Source organism: Manis javanica, chromosome 4 (genome assembly GCF_040802235.1).
Source record: "Manis javanica isolate MJ-LG chromosome 4, MJ_LKY, whole genome shotgun sequence".
NCBI lineage: Eukaryota > Metazoa > Chordata > Mammalia > Pholidota > Manidae > Manis > Manis javanica.
In genome coordinates, this window is record NC_133159.1 from 113411240 (window position 1) to 113430368 (window position 19129).

Below are 19129 nucleotides of genomic sequence, written 5' to 3' on the forward strand. Positions count from 1 at the left end.
ATAGAATGTGTATCCTGCTTCTTTTCGGTGTAGAGTTCTGTAGATGTTTGTGAGGTCCATCTGTTCTAATGTGTTGTTCAATGCCTCTGTATCCTTACTTGTTTTGTGACTAGTTGTTCTGACCCTTTGAGTGAGTGCAGTGTTGATGTCTCCTAGAATGAATGCATTACATTCTATATCCCCTTTTAATTCTGTTACTATTTGTTTCACATATGTAGGTGTTCCTTTGTTGTGCACATAGATATTTATAATGGTTATATCCTCTTGTTGGACTGCCCCCTTTATCGTTATGTAATGTTGTTCTTTGTCTCTTATGACTTTCTTTGTTTTGAAGTCTATTTTGTCTGATAGAAGTACTGCAACTCCTGCTTTTTTCTCCTTATTAGTTGCATGAAATAACTTTTTCCATCCCTTCACTTTTAGTCTGTGTATGTCTTTGGGTTTGAAGTGAGTCTCTTGTAGGTGGCATATAGCTGGGTCTTGTTTTTTATCCATTTAGTGGCTCTATGTCTTTTGATGGTGCATTCAGACCATTTACATTTAGGGTGGTTATGGATAGGTATGTACTTATTGCCATTGCAGGCCTTAGATTCGTGGCTACCAAAGGTTCAAGGGTAACTTTCTTACTATCTAAAAGCCTAACAACTCACTTAGTATGCTATTACATAGAAGCTAAAGGTTCTTTTTTTTTCTCTCCTTTTCTTCTACCTCCATTCTTTATATATTAGGTATCATATTCTGTACTCTGTGTCTCCCTTTTTATTACCTCTGGTGACAGTTCTTTAACTTTAGGAACCCATCCATCTATAACAGTCCCTGCAAAATACACTGTAGAGATGGTTTGTGGGAGGTAAATTCTCTCAGCTTTTGCTTATCTGGAAATTGTTTAATCCCACCTTCAGAATTTAAATGCCAATCTTGCCAGATAAGAGTATTCTTGGCTGAAGGCCCTTCTGCTTCATTGCATTAAATATATCGCTCCACTCCTTTCTGGCCTGCAAAGTTTCTGCTGGAAAGTCTGATGATAGCCAGCTGGGTTTCCCTTTGTATGTGATCTTTTCACTCTCTCTGGCTGCTTTTAATAGTCTTTCCTTATCCTTGATCTTTGCCATTTTAATTATTATATATTTTGGTGTTGTCTTGGGTCCCTTGTGTTGGGAGATCTGTGTACCTCCATGGCCTGAGAGTCTATCTCCTTACCCAGATTGGAGAAGTTTTCAGCAATTACCTCCTCAAAGACACATTACGTTTTTCTCTCTTCTTCTGTTACCCCTGTAATATGAATATTGTTCCGTTTGGAGTGGTCAGTCCGTTCTATCAATATTCTTTCATTCCTAGAGAAACTTCTTTCCTTTTACTCTTTCAGGATTAGTTATATTTATAATATTTTTGTACTGTATGCAGTTTTGGGAAGAGACCTCTGTCTCACCAGTCAGGCCACCATCTTTAAACCACTCCTATCAGTAGTGTGGCATCTTTACACTGATGTCGGATCCATGAGGGCAGGGGTCAAGTCTTCCATAGTTAACAGTACTGCTGGCCTTTGCTTTTGCTTTGGGAGAAGCCAGAGGCCGTGCCCTTCATTTTGTGGTGCTGCAGGGCATCATGGGCAATATCTGAGATGAATTTATTGGCAGCCTAGGGAGATGAGCTGAATTACGTGTGCGTTCACGGCCTCAAAGCCAGCATGGTTCAGGCAGTATCCAGTCATTACATCTGAGATTATAGATGTGGAATCTTCCAGCTGCAATCAGGAAGTTCACTAGAGGTGTGCTGGATACCGTCGGCTTCACTGCTCCATTGGCAGCATTGAGCAGCAGGTAAACCCCGTTAGCCATGGCCCCCTATGAGGGTGCTGCACCACCCAATGACAGCTTCCCCATCAGCTCAGCCAGCTCTCCAGCCTGCATCACTGTGCGTCCCATGCCCCCTGCTGTGGCTGCAGCCCTCACACCTCTGCCATCACTGTGGGGCTGGCCTTGTTGTCTTTTGCAGCGGTGCGCCGAGGGCAGTGGTGTAGGGGCTGAGGCACTGGAAACCGGTGCCTCTTGGGGTCTGAGCCTGAGCCACTACAGTTTGTCAGGTGCATGAAAGAGGCAGCTCTCTATTTCTTCTTGAGTGAGTTTTGGTAGTTGATAAGTACCACTACCAAGTAATTTGCTTATTTGATCTGTTCTGTCAAATTTATGAATTTAGATGTGTTTGTTTTATTTCCTTAGGAATATAGTAATATGCCCTCTTTTGGATTATTTGCTCTTGTTTTCTTTAGTGAGCTTGGCAGAGTTTTTTCAGTTTTATTAACTTTTTTTTCCCCTGCAAAGAACTACATTTTGATTTTACTGATTTTGTTGTCTCGTTTCATTGATTTCTATTCTGTTCCTTAGTATTTCCCTCTATATTTAGTTTTGGTTTTATTTGCTTTTCTCTTTGTAGACTTTTAAGACTGGAGCTTAGATTATTGATTGGAGTTCTTTTTCTACTGTGATTTAGTGCCTTAATTTCTTTGTAAGAATCCTGTAAATTTTATGTTATATATTTTTTTCATTTTTTAAAAAATTTGTTATCATTAATCTACAATTACATGAAGAACATTATGTTTACTAGGCTCTCCCCTACCCCATGTCCCCCCAACAAACCCCATTACAGTCACTGTCCATCAGCATAGTAAGATGTACAAACACTACTTGTCTTCTCTGTGTTGCAAAGCTCTCCCCTTTCCTCAACCCCCCACATTATATATACTAATCATAATACCCCCTTTCTTCTTCCCCCCTTATCCCTCCCTACCCACCCATACTCCCCAGTCTCTTTCCCTTTGGTAACTGTTAGTCCATTCTTGGTTTCTGTGATTTTGCTGCTGTTTTGTTCCTTCAGTTTTTCTTTTGTTCTTATACTACACAGATGAGTGAAGTCATTTGGTATTTGTCTTTCTCTGCTTGGCTTAATTTACTGAGCATAATACCCTCTAGCTCCATCCATGTTGATACAAATGGTAGGATTTGTGTTCTTCTTATGGGTGAATAATATTCCATTGTGTATATGTACCACATCTTCTTTATCCATTCATCTACTGATGAACACTTAGGTTGCTTCCATTTCTTGGCTATTGTAAATAGTGCTGTGATAAACATAGCGGTGCATCTGTCTTTTTCAAACTGGAGTGCTCCATCCTTAGGGTAAATTCCTAGAATTGGAATTCCTGAAAGTGGAATTCCTGGGTCAAATCGTAAGTCTATTTTGAGCATTTTGAGGAACCTCCATATTGCTTTCCACAATGGTTGAACTAATTTACGTTCACACCAGCAGTGTAGGAGGGTTCCCCTTTCTCCACAACCTCGCCAGCATTTGTTGTTGTTTGTCTTTTGGATGGTAGCCATCCTTACTGGTTTGAGGTGATATCTCATTGTGGTTTGAATTTGCATTTCTCCGATAACTAGTGATGTCGAGCATCTTTGCATGTGTGTGTTGGCCATCTGAATTTCTTCTTTGGAGATCTGTCTGTTCAGCTCCTCTGCCCATTTTTTAATTGGATTATTTGCTTTTTGTTGAGTTTGTTGAGATGTGTGAGCTCTTTATATATTTTGGATGTCAAGCCTTTATTGGATCTGTCATTTACGAATATATTCTCCCATACTGTAGGGTACCTTTTTGTTCTATTGATGGTGTCCTTTGCTGTACAGAAGCTTTTCAGCTTGATATAGTCCCACTTGTTCATTTTTACTTTTGTTTTCCTTGCCTGGGGAGATATATTCATGAAGAAGTCACTCGTGTTTATGTCCAAGAGATTTTTGCCTGTGTTTTTTTTTAAGAGTTTTATGTTTGCATGACTTACATTCAGTCCTTTGATCCATTTTGAATTTACTTTTGTGTATGGGGTTAGACAGTGATCTAGTTTCATTCTCTTACATGTAGCTGTCCATTTTTGCCAGCACCATCTGTTGAAGAGACTGTCATTTCCCCCATTGTATGTCCACAGCTCCTTTATCGAATGTTAATTGACCATATATGTTTGGGTTAATGTCTGGAGTCTCTAATCTGTTCCACTGGTCTGTGGCTCTGTTCTTGTGCTAGTACCAAATTCTCTTGATTACTATGGCTTTGTAGTAGAGCTTGAAGTTGTTGAGTGAGATCCCCGACACTTTATTCTTCTTTCTCACGATTGCTTTGGCTATTCGGGCTCTTTGGTTTTTCCATATGAGTTTTTGAACTATTTGCTCCAGTTCATTGAAGAATGTTGTTGGTAATTTGATAGGGATTGCATCAAATCTGTATATTGCTTTGGGCAAGATGGCCATTTTGACAATATTAATTCTTCCTAGCAAGAGCATGGGGTGAGTTTCCATTTGTTAGTGTCCTCTTTAATTTCTCTTAAGAGTGTCTTATAGTTTTCAGGGTATAGGTCTTTCACTACTTTGGTTAGGTTTATTCCTAGGTATTTTATTCTTTTTGATGCAATTGTGAATGGAGTTGTTTTCCTGATTTCTCTTTCTATTGGTTCATTGTGAGTGTATAGGAAAGCCACAGATTTCTGTGTGTTAATTTTGTATCCTGCAACTTTACTGTATTCCAATATCAGTTCTAGTAGTTTTGGAGTGGAGTCTTTAGGGTTTTTTATGTACAATATCATGTCATCTGCAAATAGTGACAGTTTAACTTCTTCTTTACCAATCTGGATTCCTTGTATTTCTTTGTTTGTCTAATTGCTGTGGCTAGGACCTCCAGTACTATGTTAAATAACAGTGGGGAGAGTGGACATCCCTGTCTTGTTCCTGATATCAGAGGAAAAGCTTTCAGGTGCTCACTATTCAGTATGATGTTGGCTGTGGGTTTATTGTATATGGCCTTTATTATGTTGAGGTACTTGCCCTCTATTCCCATTTTGCTGAGAGTTTTTATCATGAATGGATGTTGAATTTTGTCAAATGCTTTTTCAGCATCTATGGAGATGATCGTGTAGTTTTTGTCTTTGTTTTTGTTGATGTGGTGGATGATGATGATGGATTTCCGAATGTTGTACCATCCTTTATCCCTGGGATCAATCCCACTTGGTCATGGTGTATGATCCTTTTGATATATTTTTGAATTCCGTTTGCTAATATTTTATTGAGTATTTTTGCATCTATGTTCATCAGGGATATTGGTCTGTAATTTTCTTTTTTGGTGGCGTCTTTGCTTGGTTTTAGTATTAGGGTGATGTTGGCTCCATAGAACGAGTTTGGGAGTATTCCCTCCTCTTCTATTTTTTGGAAAACTTTTAGGAGAATGGGTATTATATCTTCTCTGTATGTCTGATAAAATTCTGAGGTTACTCCATCTGGCCCGGGTGTTTTTTTCTTGGGTAGTTTTTTGATTACTGCTTCAATTTCTTTGCTGCTAATTGGTTTGTTTAGATTTTGTGTTTCTTCCTTGGTCTGTTTTGGAAGGTTGTATTTTTCTAGGAAGTTGTCCATTTCTTCTAGGTTTTCCAGCTTCTTAGCATATAGGTTTTCTTAGTAGTCTCTAATAATTCTTTGTATTTCACTGGGGTCTGTTGTGATGTTTCCTTTCTCATTTCTGATTCTGTTGATGTGTGTTGATATTCTCTTTTTCTCTTAATAAGTTTGGCTAGAGGCTTATCTATTTTATTTTCTCAAAGAACTAGCTCTTGGTTTCATTGATTTTTGCTGTTGTTTTATTCTTCTAATTTTTTTTATTTCTTCTCTGATCTTCATTATGTCCCTCCTTCGCCTGACTTTAGGCCTCATTTGTTCTTCTTTTTCCAATTTTGATAATTGTGACATTAGACTATTCATTTGGGTTTGTTCTTCCTTCTTTAAATATGCCGTGATTGATATATACTTTCCTCTTAAGACTGCTTTCGCTGCGTCCCACAGAAGTTGGGGATTTGTGTTGTTGTTGTCATTTATTTCCATATATTGCTGGATCTCTATTTTAATTTGGTCGTTGATCCATTGACATTTAGAAGCGTGTTGTTAAGCCTCCATGTGTTTGTGAGCGTTTTTGCTTTCTTTGTACAATTTGTTTCTAATTTTATACCTTTGTGGTCTGAAAAGTTGGTTGGTAGGATTTCAATTTTTTGGAATTTACTGAGGCTCTCTTTTGTGGCCTAGTCTATTCTGGAGAATTTTCCATGTGTACTTGAGAAGAATGTGTATCCTGTTGCTTTTGGATGTAGAGTTCTATAGATGTCTATTAGGTCCATCTGTTCTAGTGTGTTGTTCAGTGCCTCTGTGTCCTTACTTATTTTCTGTCTGGTGGATCTGTCCTTTGGAGTGAATGGTGTGTTGAAGTCTCCTAAAATGAATCCATTGCAGTCTATTTCCCTCTTTAATTCTGTTAGTATTTGCTTCCCATATGCTGGTGCTCCTGTGTTGGGTGCATATATATTTATAATGGTTATATCTTCTTCTTGGACTGAGTCCTTTATGATTATGTAATGTCCTTCTTATCTCTTGTTACTTTCTTTGTTTTGAAGTCTATTTTGTCTGTTACTAGTACTGCAACACCTGCTTTTTTTCTCCCTATTGTTTGCATGAAATATCTTTTTCCATCCCTTGACTTTTAGTCTGTGCATGTCTTTGGGTTTGAGGTGAGTCTCTTGTAAGCAGCATATAGATGGGTCTTGTTTTTTTATCCATTCAGTGACTCTATGTCTTTTGATTGGTGCATTCAGTCCATTTACATTTTGGGTGATTATCGTTAGGTATGTGCTTATTGCCATTTCAGGCTTTAGATTCGTGGTTACCAAATGTTCCAGATTATTTTCTTTACTAAGAGTCTAAGTTAACTCAGTATGCTGTTACAAACACAATCTAAAGGTTCCTTTCTATTTCTCCTCCTTTTTCTTCCTCCTTCATTCTTTATATATTAGGTATCAAATTCTGTACTTTTTGTCTATCCCTTGATTGACTTTGGGGATAGTCAATTTAATTTTGCATTTGCCTCGCAATCAGCTGCTCCACCCTCCCTACCATGATTTTACTACCTCTGGTGACAGCTATCCAACCCTAGGAACACTTCCATCTATAGCAGTCCCTCTAAAATAGTCTGCAGTGATGATTTGTGGGAGGTAAACTCTCTCAGCTTTTGCTTATCTGGAAATTATTTAATCCCTCCTTCAAATTTAAATGATAATCTTGCTGGATAAAGTAATCTTGGTTCCGGGCCCTTCTGCTTCATGGCATTTAATACATCATGCCACTCCCTTGTGGCCTGTAAGGTTTCTGCTGAGAAGTCTGATGTTAGTCTGATGGGCTTTCCTTTGTATGTGATCTTCTTTCTGCCTCTGGCTGCTTTTAACAGTCTGTCCTTATCCTTGATCTTTCCCGTTTTAATTACTATGTGTCTTGCTGTTGTCTTCCTTGGGTACCTTGTGTTGGGGAATCTGTGGATCTCCATGGCGTGACAGACTATGTCCTTCCCCTCATTGGGGAAGTTTTCAGCAACTACCTCCTCAAAGACACTTTCTATCCCTTTCTCTCTCTCTCCTTCTTCTGATATCTCTATAATGTGAATATTGTTCCGCTTGTATTGGTCACACATTTCTCTCAATATTCTTTTACTTTTAGAGATCCTTTTTTCTCTCTGTGCCTCAGCTTCTTTGTATTCCTCTTCTCTAGTTTCTATTTCATTTATTGTCTCCTCCACCGTATCCAACCTGCTTTTAATTCCCTCCATCATGTTCTTAACGATTGGATCTCTTACCTGAATTAATTCCTGAGTTCTTGGATGTCTTTCTGTACCTCCATTAGGATGTTGATGATTTTTATTTTGAACTCCCTTTCAGGAAGAGTCACGAGGTCCATATCATTTAAATCTTTCTCGGGAGTTGTATTACCAGTTTTACTCTAAAAAAGGTTCCTTTGGCGTTCCATGTTTGTGTTTGGCGCCCTCTAGTGTCCAGAAGCTCTATTCTGGAGCTGCTGAGCCCCTGAAGAAATGTCGTGGATCGCAGGGGAGCAGTACTTGTGCTTGGGGGTAGGAAAGAGCTGTTCCCCGCCTCCCGACTGCTGTGCTTCTCTACTGCCTGAGCCAGTGGGCTGGTCACACAGGTATAAGTTTTTGTCCTAGAGCAGCCAGATATGGATCCCTGCTTTCCACAAGCAGCCAGAATCCCAGTCTCCCCAGGAACTCTGCCTGTATTAACTTTCCAACCCAGTACTCATGCCAGTCTCATGAAACCACCATGAAATGTAGGTTTGTGCTCCCAGAGCAGATCTACAGAGCTAGGTATTCATCAGTCCCAGGCCTCCACTCCCTCCCTGCTCCGTTTGTCTTCCTCCCGCTGGTGAGCTGGTGTGGGTGAGGGGCTCAGGTCCTGCAGAGTCACAGTTCTGGTACGTTCGTACCCAGTTCGCTGAGGTCTGCTATTTTCTCCTGGTGTGCAGTCTGACGCCATCCTCTTTCCTGTTGCTCTCTCAGGATTAGTTACGCTAATTAAATTTTCTAATTGTATCCAGTTTTAGGAGGATGCTTCTGTCTCTCCTCTCACACCGCCATCTTTAATCTTATGTTATATTTTTATGTTCACACATTTCATATTATTTTCTCTTTCCCCTTCAGATGTCTTTATTGACCCATGGGTCACTTAAATGTGTATTTAATTTCCAAACCTGAGGTTACTTTTTTTAACTGTTCGTTACTCATTTTAAGTTTATTACCCTCTGGTGAGATAACATTTTGTATGAATTGAAACTTTTTCACTTGTTAAGATTAGTTTTATGGCCCAGAGTATGATCTTACAGTGAATATCATAATATGCACATTTGAAAAGAATGTACATTCTGTTGTTGCCAGGTTGCGTACTAGTACGTCTTTAGGTCTTGTTGGTTGATAGTTTTGGTCTGTGGTGGTGGCGTTTGAGTTACAGACTTGTTTTCTCTTTTCACTTATATCAGTTTTTGCTTCATGTATGTTGAAGCTCTTTTGTCAGTGAGTATACATTTAGAAGAGTATTTTGTCTGGTATTAATATATCCTTCAGCATTCTTTTGTTTAATATTTTACATTTCCCTTAATGGAGGTCAGTTTCTATTAGGTTTCTTTCATCTAAGACTTTCTCCCCGCGCCCTCTCCCTCTCTCTCTCTCCTTGGCATTCACTCCAGAAGACTTTTGCTTAGGTAAAGGATTCTTCTGGGTTGGCAATTCTTTCCTTTCCTCATCTTATTCTGTGGTCTCCATTGCATTTTATGAGAAATCTGTGGTCATTCAAATTTTAGTTTATCTTTGCTTTTTAGCATTATGACCTGTTTATCAGGCCTTTGTGTTTGTTACTGATTTTAAGTTTAAGCCTGTGCAGGGACAGTGGGCATCCTTGTCTTGTTCCTGATCCTGTAGGAAAAGCTTTAAGCTTCTCACTATTAAGTATGATGTTGGCTGTTGGTTTGTCATATATGGCCTTTATTATGTTGAGGTACTTGCTCTCTATACCCATTTTTTTGAGAGCTTTTGTCATGAATGGATGTTGAATTTTGTCGATAGGTTTTTCAGCATCTATGGAGATGATCATGTGGTTTTTGTCCTTCTTTTATTGATGTGGTGGATGATGTTAATGGATTTTTGAATGTGTACCATCCTTGCATCCCTGAGATGAATCCCACTTAATCATGGTGTATGATCCTCTTGATGTATTTTTGAATTTGGTCTTCTAACATTTTGTCAAGTATTTGGCATCTATGTTCATCAGAGATATTGGTCTGGAGTTTTCTGTGGTGTCTTTGCCTGATTGGCTATTAGAGTGATGCTGGCTTCATAGAATGAGTTTGGAAGTATTCCCTCCTCTTCTAGTTTTTGGAAAACGTTAAGGAGCATGGGTATTATATCTTCTGTAAATGTCTGCTAAAATTCAGCAGTGAATCCATCTGTTCCAGGCATTCTGTTGTTGGGTAGATTTTTGATTTCCGATTCAATTTCGTTGCTGGTAATTGGTCTGTTTAGACTTTCTGTTTCTACCTGGGTCTGTCTTGGAAGCTTGTATTTTTCTAGAAAGTTGTCCATTTCTTCTAGGTTACACAGTTTGTTAGCATATAGATCTTCATAGTATTCCCTAATAATTCTTTGTATTTCTGTGGTGTCTGTTTTGATTTTTTATTTCTCATTTCTGATAGTGTTTTATGTGTGTAGATCCTCTTTTTCTCTTCATAAGTCTGGCTAAGGGTTTATCTGTTTTGTGGATTGTCTCAAGGAACCAGCTCTTGGTTTCATTAATTTTTTTCGATTGTTTTATTATTCTCAATTGTGTGTGTTCTCTGATCTTTATTATGTCCCTCCTTCTGCTGACTTTGGGCCTCATTTGTTCTTCTTTTTCCAGTTTCACTAATTGTAAATTTAGACTATTCATTTTGCAGGGTTCTTCCTTCTTTAACTAGGCCTGGATTGATATATACTTCTCTCTTCGAACTGCCTTCTCTGTATTCCCACTGAAGTTGGGGATTGTGCTGTTGTTTTCATTTGTCTCCATATATTGCTTGATCTCTGTTTTAATTTGCTCATTGATCCATTGATTATTTAGGAGCATGTTGTTAAGCCTCCATGTGTTTGTGTGAGCCTTTCTGTTTTCTTTTTACCATTTATTTGTAGTTTTACACCCTTGTGATCTGAGAAGTTGGTTGGTACAGTTTCAATCTTTTTGAATTTACTGAGGCTCTTTTAGTGGCCTAGTGTGTGGTGTATTCTGGAAAATATTCCATGTGCACTTAGTAGAATGTGTATCCTGCTTCTTTTGGGTGTAGAGTTCTGTAGATGTTAGGTCCATCTGTTCTAATGTGTTGTTCAATGCCTCTGTGTCCTTCCTTATTTTCTGTCTGGTTGTTGTGTCCTTTGGAGTGGTGAGTGAAGTGTTAAAATGGAATGAATGCATTACATTCCATATCCCCTTTTAATTCTGTTAGTATTTGTTTCACATATGTAGGTGCTCCTGTGTTGGGTGCATATATATTTATAATGGTTATATCTTCTTGTTGGACTGCCCCTTTATTATTATATAATGTCATTCTTTGTCTCTTGTGACTTTCTTTGTTTTGAAGTCTATTTTTCTGATACAAGTACTGCAACTCCTGCTTTTTTCTCCCTATTAGTTGCATGAAATATCTTTTTCAATCCCTTCACTTTTAGTCTGTGTATGTCTTTTGGTTTGAGGTGAGTCTCTTTTCATGAGCATATAGTTGGGTCTTGTTTTTATATCCATTTAGTGACTCTGTGTCTTTTGATTAGTACATTCAGACCATTTACATTTAGGGTGATTATGGATAAGTATGTACTTATTGCCATTGCAGGCCTTAGATTTGTGGTTACCAAAGGTTCAGGGGTAACATCCCTACTATCTAAGAGTCTAATTTAACTCACTTAGTATGCTATTACAAACACAAGCTAAAGGTTCTTTTTTTTTTTGTCCTTTTCTACCTCATCCATTCTTTATATATTAGGTATCATATTCTGTACTATTTGTCTCTCCTTTTTTATTACCTCTGGTGAAGCTCTTTAACCTTAGGAAGAGTCCCTCCAAAATACACTGTAGAGATGGTTTGTGGGAGGTAAATTCTCTCAGCTTTTGCTTATCTGGAAATTTTTTAATGCCACCTTCAGATTTAAATGCCAGTCTTACCAGGTAAGAGTATTCTTGGTTCAAGGCCCTTCTGCTTCATTGCATTAAATATATCACGCCACTCCCTTCTGGCCTGCAAGGTTTCTGCTGGTAAGTCTGATGATAGCCTGATGAGTTTTCTTTTGTATGTGATCTTTTTACTCTCTCTGGCTGCTTTTAATAGTCTGTCCTTATCCTTGATCTTAGCCATTTTAATTATTATATGTTTTGGTGTTGTCTTCCTTGGGTCCCTTGTGTTGGGAGAACTGTGCATCTCCACTGCCTCAGAGTCTATCTCCTTCCCCAGATTGGGGAAGTTTTCAGCAAATACCTCCTCAAAGACACTTTCCCTTTTACTCTCTCTTCTTGTTCTGTTACCCCTGTAATATGAATATTGTTCCGTTTGGATTGGTCACAACAGTTCTGTCAATATTCTTTCATTCCTATCCTGTTGCTCTTTCAGGATTAGTTGTGTGAATTGTATTTTCATACTATCTGTGTCTTTGGGAGGAAGCCTCTGTCTCTCCTCTGATGCCACCATCTTTAAACCAATCCTGTCAGTAGTATGGCTTCTTTACACTGATGTCATACTCACTGAGGGCTGGGGTCAACTCCTCCATGGTTAAGTGTACTCCTTTCATTATTGTGGTGCTGCAGAGCATCATGGGCAATATCTGAGATGAGTTTATGGGCAGCTAGGGAGATGAGCCGAATTACATGTGGGTTCATGGCCTCAAAGCCAGCATGGTTCAGGCAGTATCCAGTCATTACATCTGGGATTATAAATGTGGAATCTTCCAGCTGCAATCAGCAAGTCCACTAGAGGTGTGCTGGATACCGTTGGCTTCACTGCTCCTTTGGCAGCATTGAGCAGCGGGGTAAACCCCGTTAGCCATGGCCCCCTCTGAGGGTGCTGCACCACCCAATAACAGCTTTCCCGCTCAGCTCAGCCAGCTCTCCAGCCTGCGTCACTGTGCGTCCCATGCCCCCTGCTGCGGCTCCTGCCCTCACACCTCTGCCATCACTGTGGGGCTGGCCTTGTCTTTTGCAGTGGTGCGCTGAGGGCAGTGGTATAGGAGCTGAGGCAGTGGAAGCCAGTGCCTCTTGGGATCTGAGCCTGAGCTAGTACAGTTTGTCAGGTGGGTGACAGAGGCGGCTCTCTATTTCTTCTTGAGTGAGTTTTGGTAGTTGATAAGTACCACTACCAAGTAATTTGCCTATTTGATCTGTTCTGTCAAATTTATGAATTTAGACGTATTTGTTTTATTTCCTTATCCTTTTAATGTCTTTAGGAATATAGTAATATGCCCTCTTTTGGGTAATTTGCTCTTGTTTTCTTTGGTTAGCTTGGCAGAGTTTTTTCAGTTTTATTGACTTTTTTCCCCTGCAAAGAACTGCCTTTTGATTTTACTGATTTTGTTGTCGTTTCATTGATTTCTATTCTGTTCTTTAATATTTCCTTCTATATTTAGTTTTGGTTTTATTTGCTTTTCTCTTTGTAGATTTTTAAGACTGGAGCTTAGATTATTGATTGGAGTTCTTTTTCTACTATGATGTAGTGCCTTAATTTCTGTGTAAGAATCCTGTAAATTTTATGTTATATTTTTATGTTCACACAATTCATATTATTTTCTCTTTTCCCTTGAGATGTCTTTATTGATCCATGGGTTACTTAAAAGTGTATTTAATTTCCAAACCTGAGGTTGCTTTTTTTAAACTGTTTGTTACTGATTTTAAGTTTATTTTATTCTCTGGTGAGAAAACATTTTGTATGGATTAAAATTTTTTCACTTGTAAAGATTAGTTTTTTATGGCCCAGAGTTTGACTCACAGTGAATGTCATAATATGCACACTTGAAAAGAATGTACATTCTGGTGTTGCCAGGTTACGTGCTGGTATGTCATTAGGTCTTGTTGGTTGATAGTGTTGGTCTGTTGTGGTGGTGTTTGAGTTACAGACTTGTCTTTTCTTTTCAGTTGTATCAGTTTTTGCTTCATGTAATTTGAAGCTCTTTTCTTGGGTGAGTGTATATTTAGAATTTGATGAATGGACTCAACATTTTGTAATGCTCCTCTTTACTCCTTGTAATTTTCATAGCTCTGAAGCTCTAAATATTTTGTCTGGTATTAATATAGCCTTCAGCTTTCTTTTGTTTCATATTTTACTTTTCCCTTAATAGAGGTCAGATTCTCTTAGCTTCCTTTCATCTAAGTCTCTTTCTCTCTCTCTCTCTCTCTCTCTCTCTCTCTCTCTCTCTCTCTCTCTCTCTCTCTCTATTTTTTTGCAGTCATTCCACAAGTCTTTTGCTTAGAAAATAAGGATTCTCTTCTGGGTTTGCAGTTCTTTCTTTTCCTCATCTTAAGTATTTTATTCAACATTCTGTGGCCTCCATTGAATTTTATGAGAAATCTGTGATCATTCAAATTTAATTTATCTTTGGTTTTTATTCAAATTTAATTTATCTTTGGTTTTTGGCATTATGACATGTTTAGGCCTCATCAGGTCTAAGCTCTTTGGATTTGCTCCATTTGGGGCTTGCTGAATATCATGAATCTCTAAGTTTATGTTTTTGTCAAATCTGGAATCTTTTCTGCTTTCAGTAAGAACTCTTTTCTCCAAAAAACTAAAATTGTCTTTTCTTTATATAACACGTATAATGTGAAATTTGGATAGTTTGACACTGTCCCACAAGTTTCTAAGGATGTATTCATTTTTTCCAATGTTTTTTCCTCTTTTCAAAATTTTTAGAAAATTTTATGTATAATAATGATTGTTATAAGGGCACTATAAGTTGATAATTCAAAGTTATTAAATAAGGTCTTAAATAACATAGAAGGCCTTTTGTTTTTCACTGGTATATTAATTGAATAGTAACACTTTATGTACAATTGAGTTCAATATCCTCATTTTAGGAGTGATAAGTTACGTGACTTTCCTACAGTCACATATTCTTGGAAGAATTGTAATTGAAGCCCTTTTCCAGAGAACTAAGTTGCAGAGCAGAGAGATTGGTAAAAGTGTAGAATATGGGGCAGCCTTGGAAATGTGTTAGAAAAGGAATACAAACTAATAATTTGAGTTTTTCCTGCAATGTAGTATTAATTTAAGAAGGTGCAAAAGATATGTAAATGTGTTTTATGTAGTTAGAAGTTTAATAACAAGCATTATAATTGATTCAGTTGACTTTACTAAAAATGAGACAGGCTTAAAAAATTCTCTTTAATTAAAAAAAGTTTTGGAATTAAAACCATTTAAAAATTTTAAAAAATATGCTTTGGTCATGGAAAGAACTGGCTAGAGCGTTATTTTCCCTTTTGAGTTTAATGAAATCAGTTTTGGAGTTTTTAATTTTAATTGATAAATTTAAGGAGGTCGTGATAACTAACATTTAATGTACTGCTTACTGTTCCTGAGTACTAGTCTATACTTAAAATTTATTAACTCATTTTACCCTCACAGCTACTCTAGGAGGTAGGTTATTTCTTTCATTTTATAGATTTGGAAAATGAGGTGACCCAAGTTCATAGTTGGTAAATAATTGTTGCCAGGATTCCTATCTAGGCCGTGTCATTCTAGAACCAGGTTGTGAAGCCTCTCATTTATGGCAGCCATTTTTGAGATTTGGTGATCTGATGTAAAGGAACTGATATCAGAACTACCAGGGAATTCTGTAGTGTATCTGCTTATGTAATGAAGCAAATTTGATAAAGCCATATTTTAATGTTCATCAGGTTATGGTGGAAACAGTTATCTATCTATGTTAAATTCATTATTTTCTCCCATTGCATTTTCTTAGGAATGTCTGTGTTAGAATTGATTAAACACTGCCATGTGATATCTGAAAGGAAAAGAAATCTTACTGAATTAAATCTGTTGTCTATTTTCTTGTATTTGGAAGTCATTAATAGATGGGAATCTTCCTGTTGTTAGAAACATATTATGGGTACATTTTGAGTTGTTGGGCATGTTTTTAATGGTCTTACTATATTATCTCCTTTGTTAATGAGTTTATTGCATCAGAGTTAGAAAAATCTTTAAGTACTGATACAGAAAGCCCTCAAGTACATAAAGATTTATCTAATTTTTAGAAGTTTATGTATAATATGTACTTATATACTATGTATAGTGGGAATCTTTTTTTTTAAAGCAGCACAGGTAATTGTGGCTCCATCACTAGTAGGCAACACTTCTTTTCAGTGAAGTTCCAGGTCTAAGGTAATTTTATATATGTAGTCAGAAAATGTTATACTAATTATTCTTAGCAACGTTTGCTTTTCCTTTTTTCTTATTTCTCTGCAATTGTTTATGTCAACGTGGCTTCATTCATACCGATTTATGAGATTAGGATAGCAGTATAAAATTAGAATCAGACAGCTGATTTCCCTGCAGGATGTCCTTAACTAACCCTTCAGACAGCCTGAAGGACCCTGAAATTGCAGAACTCTTCTTCAGAGGATCCAGAAAAGCTCTTCACAGATCTCAGAGAAGTTGGCCAGGGAGGCTTTGGAACACTGTATTTTGTAAGTGTTAAAGGCTTAATGTCAGTGACCAGCATTTATTTAATTTCCAGTCCTGGCAGAGTAAAAATTAGTAATACAAAAAGACATAAGCAGTAGTGTATTTTATAGTCACTTGCATTAGGTGTATGTGGAAAAGATCATTTTATTTATTGAGATTCTTAGATCACTGAAAAAATTGTAAAGATATTCTGCTTTAATTTCCATGTTGTTTACACTCCTTTAGCAGTTTTATGACTTAAATTGCTATTGAATCAAATATTGCAAAACACTGACTTATGTAAAGTCCCATACACACACACATTTCATTATTATTCATTCATTATTTCTTCCTATTAAGATTGCTTTTTTTTTCTCAGCAACAAGTTTTATATAGATATTTAATATTTAGGTGGTATTACAGATTTAGTTTTTTAGTTTTAATGGGTACCTTAAGAATAAAACAACAATTTGAAGTGTTTTTCCTTAGAGAAAATGTGTTCCAAATTCTAAACAAGTTTAACTTTTCATTTATTTCCCATTTGTAAATTAGAGGTAAAAATAAGGGAGTAGAAACTCCCTTGGTAATTTTCCTACCCAAGGACAGCTGCTGTTAACATTTAGATGAACATCCTTGCAGAATCTTTTTGTGTACACATGCTTTATGTGTGTGTGTGATGTAGGTTATGTTTGTTTGATTTCTGGATTAGACACAGAATAAGGGAAGAGGCACTCAGAGAACAGGTATTTCATAAACAACCTTTTTTCTGTGGTACAGTTTTGTCTGAATGTATGCTTGTCCCATTCTTCTTAATATTAATATGGAGAAATATGGAATAATAAAGGAAAAAATATATAGACTCTTAGAAATGGGCCCAATAAGAGAACCCTGTGGAAAAAATCCCCGTCATGTAGCCATTCAATGAGTGTCAGTAGTATTTTTTTTTTGAGAGGGCATCTCTCATATTTATTGATCAAATGGTTGTTAACAACAATAAAATTCTGTATAGGGGAGTCAACGCTCAATGCACAATCATTAATCCATCTCAAGCCTAATTCTCGTCAGTCTCCAATCTTCTGAAGCATAACGAACAAGTTCTTACATGGTGAACGAATTATTACATAGTGAATAAGTTCTTACATGGTGAACAGTACAAGGGCAGTCATCACAGAAACTTTCGGTTTTGATCACGCATTATGAACTATAAACAATCAGGTCAAATATGAATATTCGTTTGATTTTTATACTTGATTCATATGTGGATCCCACATTTCTACCTTTATTATTATTTTTTTTATTTTTAATAAAATGCTGAAGTGGTAGGTAGATGCAAGATAAAGGTAGAAAACATAGTTTAGTGCTGTAAGAGAGCAAATTTAGTTGATCAGGTGTGTGCCTATAGACTAAGTGTTAATCCAAGCTAGACAAGGGCAACAAAACATCCATGAATGCAGAAGATTTCTCTCAAAACAGGGGGGGTGAAGTGCTAAGCCTCACCTTTGTTAATCCCCAATTTCTCACCTGATGGCCTCCCTGCAACTGTGCCTGTCTTAGGTTGTTCCTCCCTTGAGGAATCTTACCCCTCTCTGGCTAACCAGTCATCTTCCGGGGCCATACAGGGAAATATAAAGTTGGTAAGTGAGAGAGAGGCAATATTGTTTGAAAAGGTTAGGTTTTTACATCTTTGCAGATTTATGCCCTGTGGCTTCTATGCCCAGCATTTGTCTTGAGGTATCTCATTTCAATATGAGGCAAGAATTCTACTTAAGGGTTGTAATTAGGAAGGAAGAAGAAAAGCTATAGAAGTAGCAGATGGAAGAAAACATGGGAAGATTGATTATTTCTTTGACATATCTTCTTGTAGAGTAACTTAAGCATGTATAGGTTTTAAACTACTAATTAAATTGCATGCACACATTAACATAATAGGAATACAGCTACATAACCAAAGAAGACCTACAATTACCAGCCATCTCCAATGAAACCAAGAAAACCAGTTAGGCACTCTAGGCACTTGTGAAAACTTATCAATGATATGATGGATATTGTCTAACTGAATTTGAATAGTTTGAGAAAAATCAGACAAATTAAAACAACACATTCTTGGGAACTGTTCACATCCCATATGTTCTTTTAAAAGTAGATAGTCAATAGTCGCAAGATTTTGGAGTGCTGCAACTTGCACTTCTCCGAATTCTTGGTTGAGTTCTGACAGTATAGATCCAGACAAATTTGTTGTTTTACTGTATGCACAGGCCAGCTTAGATATCTCCTTCTTCATTCCAATGGCAAGTCCAGGAACCGATGAGATGAATACAGCTACAACTGCAACAGCGCGAGGATCTTTGTTGAAGTTATTTGATAATCGTCTTCTGGAATGACTCTTCCAGAGAATGTTGATTTTGGAAGTTCTTCTTCATATCATATCTTAATTCGTTTTCTGGGTAGCCAAATTAGGCTTTGATCCTCTGTGTAAACACAAACAAACCCTTTGCCCACACTTTGATATGCCCTTTGTACCATTGTGAAGAACTTATTGGAGATCACCACACAGGAACTGCTTTTTTTTTTTTAAGAGAAAGGAATATTATCAGAAAAGTGTACCTCCATAGCTGATCATTTGACACCCTTTAAATGATCAAAACTAAGGATATTTAAAACATGCATTAATCATTGATTTAGTTTTATCCTATCAGAAAGTAATACCCCTTTTCTTTCTTTTTTTTTATTATTATCATTATTCTACAATTACATGAAGAACATTGTGTTTACTAGACTCTGCCCTATACCAGGTCCCACACACACACCCCCTTAGAGTCACTGTCCATCAGCATAGCAAAATGTTGTATAATCACTACTTGTCTTCTCTGTGTTGTACAGCCCTCCCCTTTCTCCCACCTCCCCATTATGCATGCTAATCATAATACCCCCTTTCCCCTTCCCCCCCTTATCCCTCCCTACCCACCCATCCTCCCCAGTCCCTTTCCCTTTGGTACCTGTTAGTCCATTCTTGGGTTCTGTGATTATGCTGCTGTCTTGTTCCTTCAGTT

General features: G+C 37.4%; 1 protein-coding gene and 2 pseudogenes across 1 annotated transcript in view; 1 reads left to right on the plus strand and 2 right to left on the minus strand.

Annotated features, from left to right (window-relative positions):
- The window catches only part of LOC108388213 (serine/threonine-protein kinase TAO1-like), a 158488-nt gene that overhangs the window by 53337 nt on the left and 86022 nt on the right, over positions 1–19129 (plus strand). The window lies entirely within an intron of this gene.
- LOC118974128 (transcription initiation factor TFIID subunit 10 pseudogene) lies at positions 1478–2089 on the minus strand (annotated as a pseudogene).
- On the minus strand, positions 12139–13486 carry LOC108406692 (transcription initiation factor TFIID subunit 10 pseudogene; annotated as a pseudogene).